This window comes from Mirounga angustirostris, unplaced genomic scaffold (assembly GCF_029215605.1).
Source record: "Mirounga angustirostris isolate CCGP_5_RB_7025 unplaced genomic scaffold, mMirAng1.0.hap1 SCAF_4, whole genome shotgun sequence".
Classification (NCBI taxonomy): Eukaryota; Metazoa; Chordata; class Mammalia; order Carnivora; family Phocidae; genus Mirounga; species Mirounga angustirostris.
In genome coordinates this window covers 18341474-18362549 of record NW_026991712.1, presented here as the reverse complement: position 1 = coordinate 18362549, position 21076 = coordinate 18341474, and the positions used below count along the sequence as shown (strand labels likewise).

The 21076-nt window shown below is 40.9% G+C and overlaps 1 protein-coding gene and 1 long non-coding RNA gene across 6 annotated transcripts in view; one reads left to right on the top strand and one right to left on the bottom strand.

Annotated features, from left to right (window-relative positions):
* Positions 1–4582, bottom strand: part of HAS2 (hyaluronan synthase 2) — a 31445-nt gene extending 26863 nt beyond the window's left edge. For 3 of the 5 annotated variants that reach the window (XM_064587949.1, XM_064587946.1, XM_045895970.3), the window contains exon 1: positions 4262–4582. The gene's annotated coding sequence lies outside the window, so the exon portion shown is untranslated. Of the gene's footprint in view, positions 1–2417; positions 2568–4015; positions 4241–4261 lie in introns of those variants that run through there. The other 2 variants (XM_064587948.1, XM_064587947.1) reach the window with 2 other exon arrangements.
* Positions 2814–20323, top strand: LOC123858559 (uncharacterized). The gene is made up of 3 exons (XR_010410529.1): positions 2814–3760; positions 4582–4832; positions 17100–20323. It is a non-coding gene; the product is annotated as an uncharacterized LOC123858559 (long non-coding RNA).
* Positions 20324–21076: the final 753 nt, after the last annotated feature.

Below are 21076 nucleotides of genomic sequence, written 5' to 3'. Positions count from 1 at the left end.
AGACTTCTTTGAGTATATTTTTTTGTATGACAAATTCCATTAAAATGTGAACTGCATCCTATTTGCTTTTTAAAAATTTGCAGTAAAAATTATGCATTTTAGAGGCATTCTTTTATAAATATTTTACTATTTAAGTTCAAAAAAATATTTAAGATGGGTGCTTGGGTGGCTCAGTCGGTTGGGTCTGCCTTCTGCTCAGGTCATGATCCCAGGGTCCTGGGATCCAGCTCACATCTGGCTCCCTACACAGTGGGGAGCCTGCTTCTCCCTCTCCCTTTGCTCCTCTCCCCAGCTCGTGCTCCTGCTCACTCCTGCTCGCTCTCTCTTATGAATAAATAAATAAATAAATAAATAAATAAATAAATAAATAAAATCTTAAAAAAATATTTAAGAGTGTAACCTCATTATATTTATTTTGACTCCTATATCAGCAACATTTTCCTAGACTGTGAGGGGCACCTGGCTGGCTCAGTCAGTAGAGAATGCTATTCTTGATCTCAGGGTCATGAGTTCAAGCCCTACCTTGGGCGTAACTTGGAAAGATATATTATGGACAAGGCAATATATATACAAACTCTATGCATCTGTATACGTTGATGACATTCAAAATATACTTGAATAATTTAAGGTATATGCAGTGGGGTGATACTTATTCTATGCAGATTGCCCCTAGAGAGGAAAGGATTAAAACCAAGTTGGGGTAGAAATGATCTTTGTACAGGGAGCTGTCTCCCCCGTTCAGCTGTCATACCAGCTGCAACTGGCTTGGTCCTTGCAGCCTCTTAGTGGGACACAACCTGAGTGAATTTGGATTAAAAACAAAACAAAACAAAAAACAGAACCCAGAAAGGGACAGTGGAGTTTATGCTCTGTTCTCCAGTTACTTTGTTAACTCATCACTCCCATATTATGCAAAAGTCAGGAAGCTAATAACGTAACGAGCCACTTGTTCTTCGATTGAAAAAAAATGTAACTGTGTAAACAAGTCTCGGGGTAAAAGGTACAGCATAGGGAATACAGTCAATGGTATTGTAATATTGTTGGATGAGGACGTGGGTTGGGTAGCTACACTGGTGGTGAGCATAGCATGAAGGTCAAACTTGTTCAATGACTATGTTATACACCTAAAACTAATGTAACTTTGTGTGCGAACTATACTTCAGTTAAAAAATGTAACACTGTAATACAACTTTGCCAAAGGGGACCTACACATTATGCATAAGGGCTTTCCCCACAGTTCCAAAAATAGATAAATGAATCTGTGAATGGTCTGTGCTTAAAATTTCAAGGAAAAAAAAACTGTTTTAGGGGCACCTGGGTGGCTCAGTTGGTTAAGTGTCTGCCTTTGGCTCAGGTCATGATCTCGGGATCCTGGGACTGAGTCCCACATGAAACTCCCGGCTCAGTGGGGAGTTTGCTTCTCCGTCTCCCTCTACCCCTCCCCCACCCCAGCTCAAGCTCTCTCTCACTCTCTCTCTCTCAAATAAATAAGATCTTTAAAAAAATTGTTTTAAAAGAAAGCTGGTACGGAAACCATGTATTAAAGTGTTTACGAAATTCAAAACTATGAGGCTCTTCTATAAACCTAACAAAAACAATTAGTTTCAATCTGACTTACTTTCTAGGAAGTTTCTTATTTCTTATTTGTTGCTCAATTCCTGTGTTCCAGGATGGCAGCTACTTCATCTTTGATTTGTAGAGAGTAACATTCAAATTTGAGACTAATCATCGATTGAAGACCTCAATTTATCAAAGCTGCTTAACTTTCTCTGGTAAAGATTTAGTTCTAGGTACAATACCAGGTAATACGTTTGCCAATATGTCTACAAGACATTTTTCTATTCCCCCAACTCAGGAAATACATAAGTAAGAAAAAGTGAACAGGAGTGTTGATATTCTAATTCCAAAGCTGTCACTGAGAAATGTTGACCTAGAATTCTGAATACTTATTCCAAAACTGCAAACTCACACACGACATAATATAAATACTATAATAGGCACTTTAAAGAGTTAACCTTCTATTGAAAATGTAAAATAGCCAAGTAGTGAAAAGACCTGCAATAAGCATGATGGGTATTAAAAATGCAGTACCAATAAATAAATAGATAGTAAATAAAAATAAAAGTAAAAATAAAAATGCAGCACCTCAGTAGTTCGAGTAATCTTATTTAGCATCTAGAAAAACGCAGCGAAAATATAATGAATGAGTCAATTTGCACACATTGGAATGAAAAGAAAATGTTTAGAATTTAAGTATTCTTTTCAATCTTATTCTGTAAATTTAAAACCGTATCTACAAACAGTTTGACGGGCATAAATATTTGTCCTAGCCCAATCTATATAAATACACATTTTAATTTTAAACCTTTCATCATTGAAAATGAATATGTGTTGACCTTTTAAAAAGTTAAAATTACCTTTCTAAAAAATCATAATCCTGTTTAACGCTTCCAAAGGTACATTACCCAACTCCTTCACTGCAATAAAAAATCTGCGTGGAGAAAAGCTTGAAATCTACAATAGGCAGTGAAGGCTTTCCCCCCCCCCTTTTCAGTCACCCTCACTTCCTCAGCAAAGCCCAGCTACCAATTCCCTTCACTTTTAACTCAGAGCTGAAAGTCTATATATACTCAGGCCTGCAGTTCGGGGAAGCCCTTCGTAGCCAATCAGAGCTTCCCGATCTATTGCGTCACACCTCCCCCCAGGGTGTGACGTCAAAGGCAATCCCAGGCCAGCCACGTGGGTTGGAGCCCAGCGGTTCTGGGCAGCTGCTCGGGAGACGCCCGCTGCAACAGTCCGCAAGCGTGGGGAAGTGGCCAGGGAGGGGCGGCCAAGGCTCCTACACGCACCTAAGGGGCGCACGGCTGCAGCAGCTCGCTCGCCCCGGGGCGCGCAGGGTAGCTGAGTCCAAGTCCCCCGCGCGGGCGTTTGGGGTGGGGGGGGGATGGAGGGAGAGGCGCTGGCACCTAAGCCGGTGTAATAGGACCCGGGTCTCGTAAGCCCTCCTCCCCAGGCACAGCCTCTCCGCTCCCAGCCCCTCTTCCCAGCCTTAATTATCCTTTCAGCGCCGTTTCCCCTCAGCTGAGTCCGCACGGCCAGAGAGAAAAGGCTCTCTCGCCATCCCCTCCCGCCCGCACACAGACCCTCCTTTCAGACCCGCCCTCCCGTTCCCTGGGACCCATTTCGGAGCCCTGGCTCTCGCTGGGCGGGAACCGGCGTGACGAATTCCGCCCAAGGTGTTGATTATCCATCCCAACCCAGCCTCTGGCTCGCCTCCCACTTCGCCCCGGCTCCCACCTCCGGGCCGGGCGCTGGGGACGGCACCCCCAAGCCCCCCACCCGCCGGGCCCCGCGCTGCAGCTGCGGAAAGGAGCGCCAGCGTGCTCGGTGCCACGTCGGAGTTGGCTCCCGGGCCGTTGCAGCTGCCTGCGCTGCAGCGCGCGGTCCCCACGCACGCCCTGCCCCCGGGCGGCGGCGAGGAGAGGGACGCGCGCCCTCCTCCCGCTGGGGTCCCCGAGCGCCACCGCCTGCGTCAGGGACCCCTGGCCCGAGGAAGGCTTCCGGAGCCGGGCAGAGCCCGGGCCGACCCAGCCTGACACTTTCCTGGGGTCCGGGGAGTGCAAAGGAGGGGAAGCGAGGGAAAGTGGGAGTGGCCGAGCGAGGCCGGTAGCTGCGAGGAGGTGGCCAAGGACCCTTCTTCTCGGGGGTCCTGGCTCTCCGGAGCTGGGAGCCCGGATCGCTTTAACCCTTTGCTTTCCAAGTAAGAAGCGGGTTTCCCACTTAAAAGTAAAAGCTGGGCTGTTTCAGGGCTTTCCTCCCCACGTAGGGTTGGGGGGAGGGGAAGAAGGGAAGGGATGGAAGGGGCAAGGGGATGGGGGAGCGGCTGTGCGGAATACATTTTCCTTGCACTGGAAATTCTTGTTTCCCGACTTGGGAGCCCCTCTGCGGCTCCGGAAGATGAGGAGTGGAAAAGTACATCCCGGGACGTGCGGTCTTTCCCAGGCAGAGAGGTTACCTGTGTTCCCAGAAAGGCAGCGGATTTCGGGCGAGCGCCGCAGGGATGGGAAAAGACAGGGTGCCAAGCCTGAGAGTGATCTGAAATATCCCCTGATTTTCAGCCTGTTGGAAATTGGCAGACCTCAAACTTTCCTGTCGAAAACCAGCTTTACAATTATTTAACACTTACGTGGATAATTTCTTCCCTCTCCCTGGCCTATTCTGGGGCCCTCCTGGTTCACCATATCGCGCCAGTGTAACGTACCTTGTTCAGCTCTTGGTCATAAAGTTGTCCTCAGCCTGTCTGTGTGGTCCCGGAGGGTCGGTGGCGGGCAGTTTCCAAAATTGAGGTAATAAGAGATCAGATGAATTTGAGACGACCGGCCAAAAAAAATAAAAAATTTAAAAACAACATTTAAAAAGGATGGGGGAGTCTTAAATGTTTGGTTCTCCCCACTTTAAAAGGAAATCTCACTACTGTTCTTTTTAATACCTCCGTTGCACTTCAGTCTAATTCTTAAAAGAAAAAATTGTGCTTTAAAAATAAATTAACTTTATTTTATTTTATTTTATTTTTTGCTCCAGGTCCCCCTCCCCTGATATCGGAAAGTCTCTTTTCTTTTTCGTATCAAGAAAAGCCCGGTGAAGACTCAGCAGAACCCAGGAAGCGCAGAATCGGGAGAAAGTCTTTGGCTGGGGCTGGTTCAAGTCCCTGGTTCAATGGGCTGCTGGAAGCCAGGACTGGGTAATTCTTTCCAGACGTTTTGACTTCTCCTTCCTCGCTGTTGTTGCCTTTCTGCCTCCTCCAACTTAAGGGGGTCTTAACAAGTGAGCTGGTGGGTGTTTTAATAGGGCGGAGGAGGGAGTGGGGGGTGAGGGGAGTGGAGAAGGGAGGTGCGGACTGGGGAACCCGGAGGGGAGGGAACTGGGAGCGCGGGCGGGCGGGCGGGCGGGAGGCGGGGAGGGGTAGAGGAAGAAAGAGAAATTGGCCATTCAAAGCCCTCTCTGAGCTAGAGGCCGGTTCTAAACTCCAATGAATTCAATTAACTTGATTGCTAACGTGTGCAGAGAAATGCACTGCACATATGCTGGCCACCACCTGATTCCCTCCTTCCCTCCAGCGGTGGAGCGGGGAGGCCGCGCTTTGCAGACATCCCTGAACTCCAGTCTGAGTTACAAGGATTCCCTCTTCGCGAAAAACTCCCCACAGTTTCACTAATTTGCTTTAAGGCCAAATGGTGCCCTTAGGCTAAGTAACAGCCCAGGGGAGAGATAGCTGGGGTGTGTGTGTGTGTGTGTGTATATACACACCTGGAAATTCGAAAGCCGGCTGCGACTCTAAATAAAATCAGTTACAGGTCTACCGCATGTTAACCCTTTCTTCCCAGGAGCTCAAAAGTTTCTGAGCAGATGTCAAGTGTCAGAGTCTCCCTTACACAGACGTTACCGTCTTGGGTGACGGAAAAAGTGGAAACATGATCATATTTTTTTTTCTTAACTTAAACCCCTAACGTAAAAATGCTCAAACAGCACGCATTATAAATAAAACATAAAATAAAAATCGTGCTCTGGAGAACTCGGACGTAGCGCGATGAGTAAAAGCCATTTCCAAGAGAATGGCTTGAATGGCTTTTGCTTCTTGCGAGCCTAAGAAGCTACCGAGTCAGAATGCTGCTATTTGCTCTGACACGCTCTTTTCTCAATCTCCCCCTCCCCCCCCCCCCCCAATGCCCTAAAGCTGGGAAGAGTTACTTTTCCCGGTGACTCTTTTCCCCTTATTTCTCTATGGTCCTCGCCAACACGTCTCCTGATGACTTAAAATGGACAGTAGGTGGCACTGTTTAGGAAAAAATGAGAGTGAATTTATAAATTCACCGATTTGGCCATTGACGGTTCCGCTGTAATTATTATAGGGTAAAAAGAGATTTTTCTTTCTTTCTTTTTTCCTTCCCTTCCAAGGTTTCTCTGAAGTGTGGACTTATTTTGGAACTCGGCTAGGCCTTGAAAAGTGGGGTTTTGCTCCTTATCACATATTTTGGACAATAGTGAACAAGTCAAAACAGAAAAATCGAGTAAAACTAGAAACGATGCTTTTCAACAAGTCGTGCAGGGTGTGGTGTTAGGGGATGTGCTTAGAGGTCAAGAATTTAATGGCAATACCAGGTAGTCAGCCAACCCAGTCCCCAGGGGCCGACCTGCAAAGTACCACGCATTTCCGCCCGCACCGCCCCCTCCTCCGGCGGTTACACCTCTGGGAAGCATTACCCCGGCCTGATGACTTCACACTGCTCTGGGGAAACCCACTTACTAATTTTCCTCTACAAACCTTCAAGGCTTCAGCCTTTGTTTGAACACTGCCTTAGGTGATTCAGCTCTTGAGGAACTGGCTTAAATTTCAGAGCACAATTTCATCCCACTTAGACTCCTGTTTCTTGAATTTTAGTTGTATGGTAGTTTTTAAATGCTAAGTTGTAATTTAAAATATATTATCTAGGGGAGCCTGGGTGGCTCAGTTGGTTAAGCGACTGCCTTCCCCTCAGGTCATGATCCTGGAGTCCGGGGAGTCCCGCATGGGGCTCCCTGCTCAGCAGGGAGTCTGCTTCTCCCTCTGACCCTGCCCCCTCTCAAGTGCTCTCTGTCTCTCTCATTCTCGCTCTCTCAAATAAATAAATAAAATCTTTAAAAAAAAATAAAATAAACTATATTATCTAATTTATGTACTCTTACATATAATATGGATTAAACTTATTTAGGGGTAGGGTGAAAATCGTGGGTATCAAGTGTCTAGCTGTGGGACCCCACAGGAACACTTAACCTTAGCTCTAAATTTCCATGAATATTATATGTAATGCAGGATTGCGGATTCTTGCTTAGCAGCATTTAGCTGTCCCCATGCTAATAGTTCCAGCAATGAGAACATTTAGTAAAACGGGGTTTCTTTATTAAACAAAAACACATTTGTTGTTTGTCCCCTTGTACTTATAATTCATGGCCCATAAAGAAAAAGTAAAACGTTGCCTGACTATGGATGAATATAAAAGCTCATTACACATCCACGCATCAGCTCCCCCGACCTCAAGAGAATAGAGAAGAGGCCAGTACAATTTAAAGCCAGACATGAAAGTTCTTGAGGGTAGAATATTATATATATATTGGATTTTCTTAGGGAGGATCCAGGATAAGAGAGACCTGAAATTCAAACCCTTTCTTTGATGTGGCATTGTGTGATGTGGAATCCGTTTGTGTGATCCTGGAAGTGTATTCACCTCACTAGACCTTTACTTCCTAGTTGATAAATGACGAAAATAGCTGATTTACAGAGTTGTTATGATGGTATAGTTAAATTATAGTAAGAGATTCATATAGGGCCTAACGTCTCCTCTGAGGTAATGTAAGCCAGTGGTTCCTCATGTAACCCAGTGGTTTCTAATATAAACATTGTGCATATTCAGAAAACATTAGCACCCTTCTCCTGGCTTTCTATTCTTTACATTTTTCTTGGTAAGCATTAACTCAGGTTTTATCCCAAGTTCATTTATTTGACCTACTTCCGCTTTCTGCTGTCCCCTCGCTGACTCTCTCAGACTGAATTATTCTGTGTGCCCGTGGATATACCCAAACCTTCACATTTAACCAAAATTCCTTTCTGAGTCCCAAGCCTGAATTAGGGCTACCAGCCATCCAGTACTGATTCACAAGCAACAGATTAGGGGACATGAGATCCAGTTTCACAAAAGAGCTATGACACCAGCCAATTGAATAAAATTTGAAAATTAATTTAAATTTTAACTTCTATTTTAAACATGAGCCATTTGGATCAGAAGATGACAGATGTTTCAGGTTTTGACGGATGTTTCAGGTTAACTCATACCTTATCCAACGTTTTCAGCTCTACAAGACAATGTGGCAAAGAACTTTGGAGGTAAGAGTTTTACTTCAGTTAATGTGAGTTAGCAGTATATTGTTGCTGATCTCCTTCCTGCATCACAAAAGAAGTGCTCCTTATGTCTGAGAGGCAGGTTCCAGAAAAAGGATTTAGTACCTTCACAATTCTATATATAAGTGGTTCTCAAACTTGTTGGTGTCACGCGCCTCTATACACTTAAAAATTATTGAGGACTTCATAGAACTTTGTTTATATGGGTCATATCCATCAATATTTACCATATTAGAAATAAAAGCTGACTGAAAAGTTTAAAAATATTTATTAGTTCATTTAAAACAATAACAAACACAATGGCCTGTCAACTTAATAACACTTGTGTGAAATGTAACATTGTTTTCCATTTTTGCAAATCTCTACTAGCTGGCTTAATAGAAGACAGCTGGATTCTCGTATTTGCTTTATCATCCAATTGTTTTGACTGAAGTATATAAAAAAAAATCTGGCTTCAATTGGAAAATGGAGAAGTATCTTAGTAGTCTTTTTAGATAGTCTTTGATTGTCAAAACTTGACAAACAGTATTTTTTTTATTTTTCAAGTAAACACTACCCTCAACGTGGGGCTCAAACTCATGATTCTGAGAGTGGCATGCTCATGCTCATGCTCTAGGGACTGAGCCTGCCAGACACCCCAACACAGTAATTTTATAAAGGCAAGTTGCAATGTTGTATCTAAAACAACAGGAATGAACTGTGTGTACTCTGTTACATTAAAATCTGTTGGTTTAGCTTACACTTTAAATGCATCTTTTAAAACCACTCATGGGGCGCCTGGGTGGCTCAGTCGGTTAAGCAACTGCCTTCGGCTCAGGTCATGATCCGAAGTCCCGGGATCGAGTCCCACATTGGGCTCCCTGCTCGGCGGGGAGTCTGCTTCTCCCTCTGACCCTCCCCCCTCTCATGTGCTCTCTGTCTCTCTCATTCTCTCTGTCTCAAATAAATAAATAAAAATCTTTAAAACAAACAAACAAACAAACAAACAAAAAAACCACTCATGAATTTATATCCTGAACTGATTCTTTGGAAAATACCATTTCACCGAGTTACGCAGATTTTCCAAATGTTGATATATTTTATTATTCCGTGTACGTGTGAGATGTAACATTCTCTAAACCCTAAGACTGTACCCCACTGGGGATTAAAACAGCATTTTTCAGCTTTACAAGATATAGAACTCTGTGAGTCTGAGTTGTGCAAAGATGGAAAGAGATTGACCTGGAATTTAGTTTTCTAGATCCCAGTTTGGATGATGTGAAGGAGTTTCCAGTAATCACATGGAAATTGGACTTCTTACTTTTAGTGTTAATTCCAAGGCTAAACTCTTGAGGCTCTAGTATTAATTCAGACCAAATTTTTTTTTTTTTAAAGATTTTATTTATTTATTTGACAGAGAGAGAGATAGCGAGAGCAGGAACACAAGCAGGGGGAGTAGGAGAGCGAGAAGCAGGCTTCCTGCCGAGCAGGGAGCCCGATGTGGGACTCGATCCCAGGACCCTGGGATCATGACCTGAGCCGAAGGCAGACGCTTAACGACTGAGCCACCCAGGCGCCCCCAGACCAAATTTTGAAGAGGGCATGGCTAACTATGTTTTATGACTAAATTTGAAGATGTGGATGGGGGGAGATATGGAAACATCTATCAGACACCCAGGGTTTTAGAATGAACACATTGGAAGAGATCAAAATGCTTATTGATTCATTGATACAGGTAGAAGAGGGTGCTTTATTTCTTATTATAATTATAGTTTTTGAACATCTCACCATATCAGAGTAGTAAATTATCAATTGTTGATGATTTCAAATTAGATACTGAGTATTATTAGAGGTTTGCTTTAGGGATTATGCAAATGAAAGAAAAGGGACAAAAATTCCTTTCTCATCAGACACTATTTATAATTGTCTTCTTTTTTTTTTTTAAGGTTGAACTTTTATGGTTCTTTTCTTTGATTTTTTTAAAAATTTTTTATTGTTATGTTAATCACCATACATTACATCATTAGTTTTTAATGCAGTGTTCCATGATATATTGTTTGTGCATAACACCCAGTGCTCCATGCAGAACATGCCCCCCTTAATACCCATCACCAGGCCAACCCATCCTCCCACCCGCCTCCCCTCTAGAACCCTCAGTTTGTTTTTCAGAGTCCATCATCTCTCATGGTTCGTCTCCCCCTCCGATTTCCCCCCCTTCATTCTTCCCCTCCTGCTATCTTCTTCTTTTTTTCTTAACATATATTGCATTATTTGTTTCAGACGTACAGATCTGTGATTCAACTGTCTTGCACAATTCACAGCTCTCTAGCATGTCTTTCCACGGGTGAGGAAACTAGCTTTAAAATATGGGGCGCATGAGTGGCTCAGTCGTTAAGCGTCTGCCTTTGGCTCAGGTCATGATCCCAGAGTCCTGGGATCGAGCCCCACATCGGGCTCCCTGCTCTGCGGGAAGCCTGCTTCTCCCTCTCCCACTCCCCCTGCTTGCGTTCCCTCTCTCGCTGTGTCTCTCTCTGTCAAATAAATAAATAAAATCTTGAAAAAAAAGAAAAGAAAAAGAAAAAAAGAGGGGTGCCTGGCTGGCTTAGTCAGTAGAGCATGTGACTTCCAGCCCCACATTGGGTGTAGAGTTTACTTAATATATGTTTATATGTAATTTTTTTAATTAAAAAAAGCTTTATATTTTGGAACTTTACCTTAAATCACTGAATATAGGGGAGCTTTACTTTCATATTATTGGATTATTTAAATTTTTAAAATTACATCCAGACTCCTATGTATTTCAGACTGGAGCAGAGACAAGTTCTTTTACACAGCCTAAAGGACACGTTTATCACTTGCATTTTTCTGACTCAGATTACAGAAAAGGACTGAACTATTTAACCTCCTTGATTTAAATGCCAACAATTTCTGTCAACAAGGGTTTGTAATTTACATGACAAATCAATAAAAGCAGAAAGTGCTGCTCAAGGGGGAAGCCTGTAGTCTAATTGTCCTTTGATATTTTAGTAGTCTTAATCATAATGACTAAGGAGAAGAGGTTATAATGTCCACAAGCATTTGCTAATAGTCTTAATTGTGGAATTAGAGTAAGTAGTCACAGTATTTAAATTATCTGCCTTGGAGATTTCAACTTATTCCTGAGAAGATTAACAAGCTTTCCAGCCTTTTAAAAAAAATCTTAAAAAGGATATGCTTAATTTCTAGAAACTAATTTATTTCTTACTCTTATTTATTACAAACTAATTTATTTCTTACTAGTTGTTACAGTTTTCTAGGTGGAGAGATCCTTTTTATGTAATGAAAAAAAAAGTGATTCTATTCCCAGAAAAGTGAATTACTCGCTCAAAATTTTTCATACTAGTTCAGGAGTTTCATAGATTACTTTCCCCAAAACCTGTTCATGGAGGAACTGAAAATCCACTTGTTCCAAAGAAGTATTACTCAGTCTTTGGAAAGACTGCATCTTCCTAATTCATTGTAAACCACACCATATACTTCAAGGTTGAAAAAGAAGACAAAGCGGGGGGGAAACTAAATGAACCTTTTCTTTTCTCTAATGATTCACACTAATTTTCTTTTTAAGTCATAAATTTGGGGGAGGGGAAATCTCAAATTAAAGGAATCTTAGGCATTTGGGAGAAAGCCCTTCAAAGGGAATATGAACCTGGAAATACAAAGTTTTTCAAGAATCCATTACATTTAGGCTTCCTTGGGCATTGAGACCTGATTTTGTATTTTTAGGAAAACAACAACATCCCAAAGTGATTGCAAACTTTGTGGGTTAAGAAGCCTGCCTTCAAATACAGGTGGCTGAAATCTTTGGGAGGAAAAAAAAACCCTGAACCCATTCAGTAAAGTGAGACTTCCTACTTTTATCCAAGAGAGGTGTTAGCTCCAAGACCCAATTAGCTGAATTACCATTCCAATGGCACCTGAGGGCTGGTCCTTCCGCTATCAGGCCTAAAAATACCATTAAGAGGTGTGACTCCACGCATCGCATTAGTCACTTCCTGCCTACCGTAGGTATCAGGATAATTTGGGGATAAAACTGGCAACGGAGCTGCTACTCGAAAGAATTACATTTTTTCCCTGAATTATGCAAATGTTCTCACCCACAGCATTTTCTTTCGAGTGTTTTAAAGTTACGAAGTTCAACCACAGATCTCTGTGGTTTTGAGAACTTAGTAGGCCATGGTTCCATCTATGTATTATGCTGAAATCAAGAACCAGGACACATTTTGACTTGGGTCCTGACTCACCTCTTGCAGATAGCACCTGGTGTTTGTTCGCACCAAATTTGTCAAGCTTCTAATTAAGCAATTTGGGAAGTAGCCTTATTGTTTGTTTTGAAAAGCCAGGTGTCTGCACCCGGTGACAAAAAATGAGGTGACAAAAAATTTAAAAACTCTCTACACATGTGGATGGAGGGTGGCCTCCATGGCAGTTACCTGGCTGCTTTTAAAAATACAGATTCCGTGTCCAAACCCCAGACCTCCTTCATCCGAATCTATGCAGCGAGTCCTGGGAACGTGCCTATTTTGAAAAATTGCATAGGTAATTTTTATGCAGTCTGATGCTTGGAAACTTCTGCTTTAGAGATGTTTGTAGATGGAGAGATCATTTCCTGGGCTTTTTACACATAGTTCTTTAAGATTCGATTTTTGTTCCTAACTCTCCTTGGATAACAAAGAGTAAAGTGGCGCCTGGGTGGTTCAGTCAAGCATCTGCCTTCAGCTCAGGTCATGATCCCAGGGTCCTGGGATCGAGCCCCGCAACGGGCTCCCTGCTCGGCCGGAAGCCTGCTTCTCCCTCTCCCCCCCCCCCCCTGCTTGTGTTCCCTCTCTCACTGTCTCTCTCTCTGTCAAATAAATAAATAAAATCTTAAAAAATAAAAATAAAAATGCTTCTTTTGCAGAATACAACTGCTATTGAATTGTGAATTCCAAAGAATTTCTTTTAATGACAGCATTTTTGTTTTGATGAGGTTTATATCATCAGTACGTTGTCTGCTTGCATCTGAATCCAGTGATTTCTACCACTACTGAGGCAATAGCAAGTATGAAAGTGAGAACTCTAACCTCGCATTACCCGTTTGGGGCAAAACCATACAGTCTCGGGCAAACTGCTTAATTCTCTATGCCTCAGTTTCTCTCTTATGTAAAACGGGCGTAGTAGTAAAACTTGACCTTAGAAGTTCATGTGGGAAGTAAATAAAATTATCCATCTTAAGCTCTGATAAGTGTGCAGTGTTAATCATATTATTGGTGTCATTGAAAACAATGTTAAGTTGGAAGACAAGTAGCCAAGAACTTGTTCCTTCATTGCTGTGGAGATGTCCAGCCTCCCTTCTCCTGGTAGGCTTCCTGTCCTGTATATTTCTAGATCTGCTCAGAATTCAAAACGTTTAAAAACTGGTCAAATCTTGAAGATTTAAAAGCTGCAGATTTGGTTTTTAATTCCTGAAGAAAATCTTTTTAAGGGACTTATTGAGTACCAGCAGCAAGTACGCAGTTCATAAGGAATTTGCTATGGGAGTATTCACCAAGTCCACCTACATTATAAGAAGCCCCACATTCAAGAATTAAAAGCCAAATTTAAAATACTTCTTTGAAAGAATTGAATGTTCTTTTTCTCCCATGATATATTTACCAAAAGAAGCCAATTTAGATGGAGCATCGGGTTTTGAGCACATCCTTGCTTTACACCTATGTTCCCGCTGAATGTTCTGCAGTGCTGAGAGGTCAGGTGACCTCTTGCCCCGGGTCACACACAATGAGTCAGTGATTCAGGCCTGACTGAATCAAGGATTTTTATGCCCGGGCTTCTGGCAAGTTTCTTTGGTAGGAGTGTCCATAAATAAATGGTTAACTGAGATAAATATTTACACTTCTGTTTTTAGAGCAAAGAAAAGGGATACATTTGCTATTTTTTTGCATCTTTATTAAATTTAAATTTCTAAATAAAATTAAAAAACATATTTCTAAATATAATAACTCAAACATGGCTCCCCAGCTGCCTTCTAAATAACTAAATTTATGCTGTTTGACTATACTGAGTTGGAAGTATAGCAGAAGAGTTTCTCTCTTGGAAATTCTGGCCAATTTGGTCTACTCTCTGTCCTCACTCTTCAGTTTGAGTTATTGTGTCCATTGTTGCCAAGTATTCATTCCCCAAAAGTTTATTGATTATCTACTATGGGCTATTCTACAGTCTTGCCACTAGCCTTTGCAGGACCCAACACAAGGGTACTAAGGAAGGCTTACACACCATACGTCTAAATGCCTAATATTTATAAATCAAACTGACTTCTTTTTTCCCACTCCTGGCTGCATTCTATAACGTGACGTGTAACCAAACCAACGTGAGTTCACTACTTGGTGAGTCAAAAACTGCACCGGGTTGAGTTGTACAAAGAAAACTTTTGTTCGCAGTAAATAAGGAGATCACAGAATGGTTTCCAAAGCCATGGCTCCCCAAGAGAGGATGAATGGGTTCCTTTTGTTGAGGGTTCCGGTGAATATTTAGATAGGGAAGCCCTGCCATAGCAGGTAGAGGCCGGCATAAGAGGGCTCATGCACCTTAAGAAAACGTGCCTACACTTACGTTGTATATTATGTAAATGAGGCTGAGGCTCCTCCTTGGGTGGAGATTTTAGTATTATAATGAAGTAAAGGTAACGGTGGGTCATTCCAGAGGTCACTCCATGGCGCTAGTCTGGGGGGTCTGGTGGGGCTCGAGGTCTTGTCAGGGTAGTCACCATCACCTGAGGGGTGGCTTGGGGTTTCATTTGGCTGAGTTAAGAGGTAAGCTGGCAGGAAGAGCTTAAGGAAAAATGTGGGACAAACATTAGTAAGTGTAAGCAGGTGGGCAGTAAATGTCAGGTCTTGGGGTCTAGCTGGTGACGATGGGCCTTGAACACATGCACTGAATACCAGCTTACACATCCAAGTGCATCCACAGTTCCGGACATCAGGCACCACTGCACCATTCTTTGGACCTCTGCCCTCCAAACTAGGGTAGAAGCTTCTGCTAGCCCTGGAAGTAGGCTCAGAAATAAGGCCTTTCCTGCTTGAGTCTAAGGGCGGTATGGCCAGGAGCCAGACCAGGGCAGCCATACAAGACTAAAATTTTCCACTGTGCAATCTGAGTATATCGTTTTTCTAAAATATCACCACTTTTCATTGTCAACTCAGCAAAGGCCCAAATTCTTAGTCTGATCTGGCCTTAAACTTTCCAACCTGATAGCACACTTTTCCATTTATAGAGTTAAAAAGAAAACCACAGGTCCAAAATGGTGTCACTTAGGCCAAGTCACCAAACCTGGGCTTAATACCTAACTAACCTCAATGCAGTTTCAACTTCCCCCAGAAATGTAAATCTTAACGAGTCAGTCAGGAATTTTCTGATCAACACCAATGAGGTAACCTATCACATGGGGCCTCTCCATCCCCCCCGCCAAAGATGAGGTAACCCACCTAATAAGAACCCCTGCCCTTCTCCCTAAGGGAATGTGACCTTGCCTGGAACAATACTTTCTTTTGCTAATAACTTCTCACCCAACCTCTTTCCTATAAAAACCTATTTTGTACACCTCCTCAGAACCCCCCCTCTGCTTGCTAGATGGGATGTTGCCCCATTCATGAATCACTTAGTAAAACCAATTAGATCTTTAAATTTACTCTTTGACTTTTTGTTCTTTAACACCAGTGTACTCGTGGTAAACAAGGTAGAGCCTGTTTCCATCTCAGTAACTTACACTCTATTTGTCCTTTCGGCCTAAAATATTTTTTCTGTCTCTGCCTGGCTTGATATTCTTTAGGGAACTCCACGCTATTCTATCAGACTTATCCCTTACTAAGTCTCTAGTTATGTGCTTAAACTAGTTTGGTTGTGATGTCTTGAAGACTAGTCCTGTACCATTCACTTTCTTTCAGTTCTTTGAAAAGAGCTTTTTTTATTTTTGTAGAAAGTATGCTTATTTGTTGTAAATGAATCACACCACAATAGAGGGCATAAAGAGAATAAAAACTCAGAAATGTTGCCAATTTTTTCATGTAGACTCACGGGTTGATGTATAGAAGTTACACAAAGAGGAACATTGATCTTTTGTACCTTTTTTTCTATTGATATAGAGATCTACATAGTCTTTTTAAATGACTATTATTCTACACTAGCATTACTTTAGAATTGATTTAACCAATCTCTCTTTCTTCACTGTTTATTTTATTCTCTGTTATCTATTATAAAAAAATATTGTAAGACATGTTCTTCACTTTAAACAGTTCCAGTCATGTACAATTATCCCCTTGGGATAAATTCTTTAAACTGAGTTTCTATCCTTTTTTTTTTTTTTTTAAGATTTTATTTATTTATTTGACAGAGAGAGAGACAATGAGAAAGGGAACACAAGCAGGGGGAGTGGGAGAGGGAGAAGCAGGCTCCCCACGGAACAGGGAGTCCAATGTGGGGCTCGATCCCAGGACCCTGGGATCACGAACTTAGCCGAAGGCAGACGCTTCATGACTGAGCCACCCAGGCGCCCTGAGTTTCTATCCTATCAAAGCAATTGTGCCATTCACTTTTGTATCTCTTGGAGCGCCCGATGTGAAACCTTAAAAATAATAGATATTAAATAAATGTTGGCTACATAAATAAATTCACCAGCAAATTAGCAATTGATTACTTAATATCTATTTATATAACTGAGCTAATGCAGTACTGTAATCGGAAGTTCTGGGAGGAGCCCATCTGGATTTATGCTACTTGTTTACCTGAATAAAAACCCCATGAAAGAAAAGAAAAAAGGAAATAATAAGGCTTAAAATCAAAAGACTGAGGTACCTTTGCAGTGACACACTTCATTACCTGCAGTTTGGGGGGGGGGGTTAGATTTATTTTATTTATTTGAGAGAGAGGGAGAGAGAGCACATAGGCTGGGGGGGAGAATGTGGGGAGGGGCAGAAGGAGAGAGAAGCAGACTCCCCGCTGAGCGGGGAACCTAGGGGGGGCTCTGTCTCACAAACCTGAGATCATGACCTGAGCTGAAACCAAGAGTCAGACGCTCAACTGACTGAGCCACCCAGGTGCCCCCATTACCTGTGTTGATTTGATATTCTTACCAAAGCTATGAAAAGATAAAGCTGATCTCATTGCCTCTATTTTGCAGATGAAGAACTTGGATAGAAGAAACGATTTGCCCAAGGTTACCTGACTTACAGAAGGAGCCCCACACTTTGTTTTCCCTCCAGTCTAGTGTTTTCTCAAATACACCACTTTGCTTTTTAACTAAATAATGGCTTTCCACCACTACATCCTAATGAAGAATTCTGCCACAGGTATTGGCTTCTTAGAATCACTGTTTGTGCAGGCGGTCTCTCCTTTTGCCAGTGGGAAAACACAAATGGGAGAAGAACAACCTTCTGTTTCTTCAATGGCCTCTAACAAACCAGCGACACCTGAGGGTGATTCATTTTTTCATTTGGTGAAGATTGCAAGTTTGTTGAAAATCTTGTCACTTGTTTCGATGAGGAAGCAATGTGTGCTGCCTAAGTAGGCAATAGTTTTTAAGTAAAAACGTGTTAATTCATTTTAGGCAGGGCCAGATTCTGCCCTATTCTTTGACTAATCCCTAGTATCTAGCATACTGCCCGCTATGTGTTAGATCGTAAACGTATACATATTTATATACAAGGAGGGAAGGAGCTAAGAAGAAAAGGAGTCTAGTGCTGATATCTTCTACAAAATATTATTCTTTAACAATAACTGTCATTGGCTTATTTTTATTTTGATAGATGAATTTTTAATCATCCCAAACACCCACAATAACTGACCCAAGTAAGATTAGATCAATCTTCAAAGGTTCTTTGTTCTTTTATCTCTCTCCAAATACTCCTTTTATATTTTGAAATATGGGCTCTAATCTAAAAGGCTAAGAGTTTTTATTTGGGGGGGAAATGGTGTCATTAGGATCAGTAGGGGAAAATGATTGTGGTTTAAAAATAATTGTTTAAACAAATTGGCGTAAATCGTGCTTCTTCTTTCACAAGTACTCCTATTCTTTGTAGAGACTAACATAAAAATGTTTTCTTTTGCTATAAAAATAATATCAAGTTGAAATAAATATAATTATATATAATGTATAAGACAAATTTATATAACAATATAAACATACAAAGAAATACATACAGATATATATAAATTCTTTCTCCCCACCCGCACATGTATCCACATTCTTTAAATAAATTGACCATAGAGGGAGAATTTACTAGGCAGTCCTGATTTCAAATACTCTAAAGCTTTATTCACTTAATATATATCATACCATTCATATAAGTCTTGAGTCTAGGAGAAAAGTGGCGTCAATGCCTACAGCTAATAGAAATAATGGGATCCTACAGGATAATAAGGAAACTTATTTGCATATATCAGTCAGCTGAGACTAAGTTATACTACAGTACAAAAAATGACCCCAAATCACAGTGACTTATGAAAGCAAAGGTTTCTTTCTCACTGTATTTGTGTGATTGACTGAGGCTCTGCTTCATGGCTTTTATTTTGGTGTCTAGGCTGAGAGAACAGCTCCTGCCTGGGACATTCAAAGGAAAAAGAGAAGGTGGTAGAGGAGGCTGGAACCGGGGAATCTTGTGCTCAGAAGTGCTTCTGCTCATAGTTCATTGGTCTAAACAAGTCACATGGTCAAAACTGACATCAAACGGGTGGAAAGTCTAATTCTTCCACAGGGAGGAGCCCTCCCAAGGGATAGGACCTCTAGGGAGAGGAATGGCAACTATACTGCATTTATTATGTTGTGCAGTGATACCCTCTGGTACGTCCTCCCAGCTAGAGTTTAGGAAGTCATCTTTTTGTCTGCCACTTGCCTCTTTCAATGAACACTCAAGTTGTTTTAATTTCATACACTTCTCAAATCTAATCTCCCCTCTGTAACTTGCCTACCATTCCATTGTTCAGGTCCTCAGTATTTATACAGGTCTTCCGATCGTAGATTAATTCTATATATAGCCACCACTGTGAAGTATGCAGAATGCACAGATCTAAAATGTCATTTTTCTCTCCCAGCCTCTCTCTCTGGCAAATAAATAAATAAAATCTTAAAAAAAAAAAAGGGGGGGGGAGGCGCCTGGGTGGCTCAGATGGTTAAGCATCTGCCTTCGGCTCAGGTCATGATCTCAGGGTCCTGGGATCCAGTCCCACATCCGGCTCCTTGCTTAGCAAGGAGCCTGCTTCTCCCTCTGCCTGCCACTCCCCCTGCTTGTACTCTCCCCCCCTCTCTCTCTGGCAAATAAATAAATAAAATCTTTAAAAATAAATAAATTAATTAATTAATTAATTAATTAATTAATTAATTAAATAAAGTGTCATTTTTCTGGGGCTGGCTCAGTTGGTAGAGTTTGTGGCTCTTGATCGTGGAGTCATGAGTTCAAGCCTCATAGTGGACATAGAGCTTACTTTAAAAAATCAACTGGAATTAGTAAAAGCTTTTAAAAAAAAATCAATGTTATAAAAATAGGTCGTTTATTTTCACAAATACAATTGTATGGTAAATAGAACATATGATACCAGAGGTAAAAATAAGTCCAACTGTATTTTTAGAAGTCCAATTATAATAGCAATATAGTAGACCTAAATGTATTAAGTTTACTTGGATAAAAAGCCAGATTTCCATTTTGCCTATCACACACAAACACACACACACACAGACACAAACGCACACAGAACTCTACCACTTTTTTCCCGAAACAGACACATTTTCAACAACACCAAAAAAAGCCAAGCCAAAAAGAGGGAAAGAAAGAAAGAAAGAAAAGAAAGAAAGAAAGAAAGAAAGAAAGAAAGAAAGAAAGAAAGAACTAATAGAAATTTGGAAATGGTGGATAATACACACCAAATGAAAGCCACAATAGCAATTTAATATCAGTTGCTACTTTATTCTATTTAGTAGTAAAATTGTAGGTACTTCTGTTTCCTATATTTTTTATTTATTGTGGCAATTAAAAATATCCTTTTTTGTCTCTTAGTCATATAAATTTGTAAATCAGTAGTAGTAGTAAAATAAATGTGGGATTTTAAGAACATATAAGTGAATCTAAGTTAGTATGTAAGAATTTTAAAAAAATTTCTCTCATACTTATTTAGATATTTCTTCTTTTCTAAAGCAGGCATGTAGAACTATAAATTTCCCTCTCAACACTGTTTTAACTACTCCCCACATGCTTTGATGTGCTGTATTTTTATTTTCATTCCATTCGGTATATTTTCTTATTTACCTTGAAAGTTCCTCTTTGACCCATGGATTATTTAAAAGTATGTGGTTTAGTTTCCACATGTTTGGTGGTTTTCTTTCCTTTCTGTTATCAATTTCTAGTTTGATTCCACTGTGGCAGAAAACACACTTTGTATGATTTCATTTCTTTTAAATGTTTTGAAACTTGTTTTATGGCCCATGATACGATCCATCTAGCAGTATTTTTTGTGGACACTTGAATATATTCCACTCTTGATGAATGGAGTGTGAATAGTGTTGGTTGATGGTGTTGTTGAGTTGTATTGTTTTTCTGATTTTCTGTCTGGTTCTCCCAATTGTTGGGAGAGCAATATTGGAAGTTTCTAACTGTGTGAATTTGTCTGTTTCTCCTTTCAATTCTATTATTTTTTCCTTCACAGATTTAGAAGCTTTGTTGTTTGATGCAAACACATTTAGGATTAATTTTTCTTGTAGATTGATCTTTTTATCATTATGTAATATACCTCTTTTTAAAAAAATCTATTTTTATTTAAATTCAATTAACATATAATGTATTATTGGTTTCAGAGGTAGAGGTCAGTGATTCATCAGTCTTATTTAATACCAAGTACTCATTACATCATGTGCCCTCCTTAATGTCCATCACCCAGTTAACCCATCCCCCCACCCTTCTCCCCTCCAGCAACCCTCAGTTTGTTTCCTATGCTTAAGAGTCTCTTATGGTTTGTCTCCCTCTGATTTCATCTTGTTTTATTTTTTCCTCTCTTCCCCTATGATCCTATCATTATATAATATACCTCTTACTACATGGTAATTTTTATTGCTTTGAAATCTACTTTAGTTGATATTAATACAGCTATTTCTGCTTTCTTTCAATTTTT